Genomic DNA, 6,169 nt, shown 5'->3' with positions numbered 1-6,169 from the left:
ACAATTGGCTACTCAGCTGTTCCATGGCCAGGTGTGTGTTATTCCCTCGTTATTTCACTTACAAGGAGCAGATAAAAGGCCTAGAGTTCATTTCAAGTGTGGTATATTCATTTGGAATCTGGTGAGGTCATCTCTCAATATGAAGTCCAAAGAGCTGTCACTATCAGTGAAGCAAGCCATCATTAGGCTGAAAAATCAAAACAAACCCATCAGAGAGATAGCAAAAACATTAGGTGTGGCCAAATCAACTGTTTGGTGCATTCTTAAAAAGAGAGAATGCACTGGTGAGCTCAGCAACACCAAAAGACCTGGAAGACCACGGAAAACAAGTGTGGTGGATGACAGACGAATCCTTTCCCTCGTCAAGAAAAACCCCTTCACAACAGTTGGCCAGATCAAGAAAACTCTCCAGGAGGTGGGTGTAGCTGTGTCCAAGTCAACAATTAAGAGACGACTTCACCAGAGGAAATACAGAGGTTTCACCACAAGGTGTAAACCATTGGTGAGCCTCAAAAACAGGAAGGCCAGATTAGAGTTTGCCCAGAAACATCTAAAAGAGCCTGTACAGTTCTGGAACAACATCTTATGGACAGATGAGACAAAGATCAACTTGTACCAGGATGATGGAAAGAGAAAAGTATGGAGAAGGGAAGGAACTGCTCAAGATCCAAAGCATACTACCTCATCAGTGAAGCATGGTGGTGGTAGTGTAATGGCGTGGGCATGTATGGCTGCCAGTGGAAGTGGATCTCTTATATTTATTGATGATGTGACTGCTGACAAAAGCAGCAGAATGAATTCTGAAGTGTTTCGGGCAATATTATCTGCTCATATTCAGCCAAATGCTTCAAAACTCATTGGACGGCGCTTCACAGTGCAGATGGACAATGACCCGAAGCATACTGCGAAAGCAACCAAAGAGTTTTTAAAGGCAAAGAAGTGGAATGTTCTGCAGTGGCCAAGTCAATCACCTGACCTGAATCCGATTGAACATGCATTTCACTTGCTGAAGACAAAACTGAAAGGAAAATGCCCAAAGAACAAGCAGGAACTGAAGACAGCTGCAGCAGAGGCCTGACAGAGCATCACCAGAGACGAAACCCAGCGTCTGGTGATGTCCATGAGTTCGAGACTTCAGGCTGTCATTGACTGCAAAGGATTTGCAACAAAGTATTAAAAAGTGACAATTTGATTTATGATTATGTTAGTTTGTCCAATTACTTTTGGTCCCTTAAAAAGGTGGAAGGCACATATAAATGTGTTGTAATTCCTACACGTTCACCTGATTTGGATGTAAATACCCTCAAATTAAAGCTCAGAGTCTGCACTTAAAGCACATCTTGATTGTTTCATTTCAAATCCATTGTGGTGTTGTACAGAGCTGGAATGCTGAAAATTGTGTCAATGTCCAAATATTTATGGACCTGACTGTATATTGTGCAGACCAGATTTTAGGATTTTAATTACGGTGGATATACATATATCCACAGAATATTGAAACAATATTTATCCACTGAAGTCACACAGAGTGCATAAGTCACATCTATTGCAGTCATTGTCTTCCTCTTAGCATACTGGTATAGTTATGTGACCGAATTACGGATTACATTCTCTAGGAGGACCCTCAGCACACTGCGAGTTTCCCTGTAGAGCAAACTGGAGATAGGCTTCACTACACCACAGCGAGCCAGACGGTGGTGATTCCCTGGATATGTTCATGGAGGACTTTCCGGTGACACTTGGCGAGCCGAGTTCTCTTCCTCTGCCACTAAACCTCTAATTAGTCACTCTGTCAGATCGGCCGCTTCTTCATTTAGATTTGCTGTTTAAATGTAGGCTATTATATGGCTATTTAAAACATGTCTGATAGTCATTGTATATGGCCGTAATTCTGGAATATTCACGGGTATATTGGCTGTCAAAAAAAAAAGTCAAGTGTAAACCCTAGACAGTTGTCTCATTCATGTCTGTATGGTTTAGGTTCTCTGTTTTGGGGGGCAGGAGTACACTTCCAAAGGTAAAAGCAGTTTATAGTTCTTGCCTGAAAACTCAAACATGCATTCAAACAGCCAGTCCCACCTCCAGCATCTAACTCACCTTTCGCCGGGGGCAGTGGATGGAAAAAGCTCTTTGCTTCTGTCAGCTACGGCAGAGATGTGCTCCGAAACCTTTCTCTGTTAATAAACTTGCCCTTTTCTAGGTAATGACCTGTCTTTCACTGTCTGCATGAGCGCTTGGTGATCCCTTAACCTTTCATCAGTAAGAAGTGCTCTCGCTCCTCCTCTTCAAGCTGCCCCGTCTATCACTCCATCTCATGGCCATTCACCCTCAACCTCCTTGGCCTTTTGTCTGTCCCAGCTTTTATTGTTTAATGCTGTCTGGCCCTGAAGTCTCAAATTGTTTCAGGCCTTTTCATGTGAAAATGTTGCGCTGAATTCAGCGTCTTCAAATCGTAAGTGTCCACAGAGACGTTGATGGATTTAGTGAAGAAAGGTGCGACAGAGTTTGACTGGGAGAAAATGTCATGGTTGATTGAAACAAATCCTTTGTCTCCAGGTGTTCACTCTGTGTGCCCGACATGGTGGCTGAGACTGAACACTGAAGTGGTCAAAACCTTGTGAATGTATGTTTGTGATCAAATCAAGTCTACATGAAACATGCATAAATTACTGCTTCACAAAGAGTAAATGGCATCCAGAGAGCTGTTGACAGGAGGCCTTGGCGATACACAGTGTAATCTACTAAACAGCAGAGCACCTGTAGTTTACACAACAGTCAAAAACACTCACACTCAATTGAAAATCAGCTAAAAATGCTTTCTAGATAATTAAAAACTTGTCAATTTGACATCCTTGTGTATATTTTGAAACATTAGTTCTTACTTCTGATTGAAAAATAACAAATTCCTTTTCTTAACAACTTTGAAGTGAATGTGCGAAAGGAATCCCTTGTTGCCAATTCAGACAAACATGTTTTATTGATTTAAATCAGCAATATGCAAGTCAGATAATGTTAATATTACTCCTACTCTCCTACTGATTTGGCCAAAGATAGTGACAGTGAAATTCAATTTCGATTATCAAAAGCTTTTTTTAAAAAACACTCTTGGAAAGCATATTTGTTCTTTGATGAATTGTGAAATAATGGATCAGTCAATTCACGAAGAATTTATCTCAGAGTAATTTTTTAAATTGTAAAAAAGTAATTTGTCAAGAAAAAATGCTTGGTTTTCTGGTGCCAACTCTTTGAAATGTGAGGAATTCCTGCTTTTCTGTTTTATATCACTGAAAATTGATTGTCAGGTTTTGGACTGTCAGTCATTGCAAACGAGAAATTCAAATACATCACACCGGCCTCTTGGAAATCATTTTTTACCATTTCCTGATGTTTAATAGACCAAGAGAGCAATCACTTAATTGAGAAACTAACTGACAGATTTATTGATAATAAAACAATCACTGGAGCCTTAATTGGTTTAAATTGTTTCATTTTTAAAACTGCAGGTCAAAATGCAGGCAAAGTATTATTGTTAATATTAATACTAGTAATAATATTAAGATAGTTTGTCATGTCATAGCACCACATTTGCTTTCCTTATTAATCTCCTCTCTGTCACTCTCGTCTTCTTCTCACCCACTTCATGCTCTGATTCCTGACCTATTATTCCTTGCAGGGCTACACTTGACATCATCAATATCGTATTAGTCAGATAGTCATCATGTTTATTTGATGACGAGATGGCAGGGTTAATGTATATTAAATCATGGATTCTTGATCTACCAAATAATATAGGACCTTTCGTGCAAAAGCCACCAAGACACATCTCTTACGAAATCCCCAGGGGACATTCAGATTTTCATCTACCTTGAATTCCAATAAAATAGAATAGATGATATTATCCTGAAAGGAAAGCTTAAAGGTGCAGTTCAGTTTCTCTGAGATAAGGAAGCTGAAACATTTTTATTGGTGTTGAAGCTGAAGTAAAACGCATACAGTTACCTTTATCAGGGTTCCTTTGGTCATGGAAAACCTGGAAAAGTCTGGTCCAGGCCTGGATAACTCATGGAATTAGAAAAATCATTAAAGGTTTTGGAAAAGTCATGAAATTTTCCAGTGTTTAATAAAATTTGTAACCTGGAAATCCAGATGCCCCGCCCCTAGCAAATTCTAATTTGCACTGCACAGGAATCTGGCCCCAATGAGCAGAGCCCGCTGAATCGCCTATCAGACCAATCAGATGAGTCTATCTGACAGAGGCGGGCTCTGGGCGGGCGTAACATGATGACGACAGCGCTGCACTGTAGGGGTCGAAAAGTAAACAGCCAAGATGGCAGCTGCCGAAGGACCGCGTCCATTCAGTTTAGCTTTGGAAGAAACGCTAAGCCAGCTACCCTTATCTTTTTCCTTGAGAGAGGAACAGAAGACTGCCCTAGAAAGCGTAATATTTCAGTTAGCCCCACTGTTCGGCAAATAAGTGTCGCTTAGTGCAATGAATACTGTACGTCACCTTGTTTTTTGCTCTGATTGGCCATCGTGCTATCCAATTGCGTGCGGCGGCATTTGAAATGCCTCAGTTAGTGCTGCCCCTTGGGTAGGAAGGGTGTAGTCTGGATTTCCAGGCTATGAAATTGGTCCATCTGGTCCAGAAGATGCTGCAGTCACAACGGGATCTAAAGTCACCACAGGTCCAATTACACACAGTAGCTGATTATTTTAACCTTAATAACCATTCTCTGTTACCTCTTAGGAGTTTTAAGACTCTCAGATATTTTGTTGATTATTGTTCCTGATTTGTTCCTTCTCAGTGGCTTAATGACGTCCTTTTTCAGAAGTTTATACTTCTTTTAGTTGAACTTATTTATTTCAAATCCCCTGCTCACATATTTGGAGTGAGATCACACTTTCTTTTTTTACTAAAGTCAGAGTGAAATAAAATCAGTGATTTCTCTCTGGACACATTATATTTGTTAGAAAATACTTATTAAAAACGTGAAAAGACTCAACTATGCAGTACTGCATCGTGGAGTTAGACTGTTAAACTGTTTTTTAAAGTTTTTCTGACTAGTATTTTTTTGGCGGTCCTGAAATCATGGCTCAGTGATGCATTGCAGCCATCCTTAACATAACCCCATGCCCACCATACAAAAACTACATTAATAATAATGTTGCACATAGCATCAGTGTTGTCTCATCGTCGCAGTCTAATAGTTACATGAATAAACAACTCTGTTAAACACTACAATCATTAAACACAAGCAGTATAGCCATCACTAATGTACTTTTCAGTCTTTCAGCCCAAATCGGCTACCCGGACCACCAGCAGTTACTGTTCACTGCTTCAGTGAACCTGGCATTTTTGACATACTGCATTTGTCATACAATGTTTTGGGACACACTGCATTTTTTTCTGGTATACTTTGTAGTTAGTTTGTCACTGTGCAGTGACTTGCTCGTTCTTCAGCTCAGTGGTTGTGTACATCTTTGTGTTACTGGGTCAGCTGCTAACAAGAGTCTGTCGCTTCACTTAATTTCAGCTCCTTCAGCGAATATGCCCCTGCGAAGAATCTGATTCTTTTTTTTTCCACAATTTTGAAACCTAATTTATTTACTTGGTGATTTTAATCATTCAGATTTGGCTGGGCTGTTAGTAACACATTGTTCTGTTGTGCGACAAACTCATAACTCATTTATTTTTGCTCTACCCAGACTTTAAGAGTTCCACAGGAAACACGCTAGTTCAGTTTCCTTTGCCCACTACAGCCTTCCTTTAAAGTACCTGCACCTGCTTTTTAGAGGCGGAGAGTCTCTCATGCAGTACTTATCCCTGCATTTAAATTAACAGCAACTCCAGCAGAAGGTGCAGTCTCACATGACATCTCCAGTCATTACTTGCGTGACTTTTCTTTAAAGGATCATGCGGAATGAAAAGGGCCGCACTTCACTGATTGCAGGCAGGGTGAAGTTGAGACAGTTCCAGGCCCTTCTGCCTGTTTTATAAATGAAAAAAGCATTCCTGTCTTTTGATGCAGAGTGAGTCTAAAAACGAAGCACAAACCACTTAGTAAATGTTGCCGTCGACAAGGTTTTCCCATTGGTTTAGCTCAGTCGGTGTCACACTTCAGTAGGTTAGTAGGTCTCCTGTTGTCGGCATGCAACACCATCAGCAGGA

The 6,169-nt window shown here is 40.5% G+C and overlaps 1 protein-coding gene across 1 annotated transcript in view; it reads left to right on the top strand.

The window, feature by feature from the left end:
* dph1 (diphthamide biosynthesis 1) overlaps nucleotides 1-6,169 on the top strand; it is an 88,608-nt gene that overhangs the window by 16,677 nt on the left and 65,762 nt on the right. The gene's annotated exons all lie outside the window — the stretch shown is intronic.

This window comes from Epinephelus moara, chromosome 2 (genome assembly GCF_006386435.1).
Source record: "Epinephelus moara isolate mb chromosome 2, YSFRI_EMoa_1.0, whole genome shotgun sequence".
Classification (NCBI taxonomy): domain Eukaryota; kingdom Metazoa; phylum Chordata; class Actinopteri; order Perciformes; family Serranidae; genus Epinephelus; species Epinephelus moara.
The sequence above is the reverse complement of the archived record's forward strand: the minus strand, read 5'-3'. Positions and strand labels throughout refer to the sequence as shown.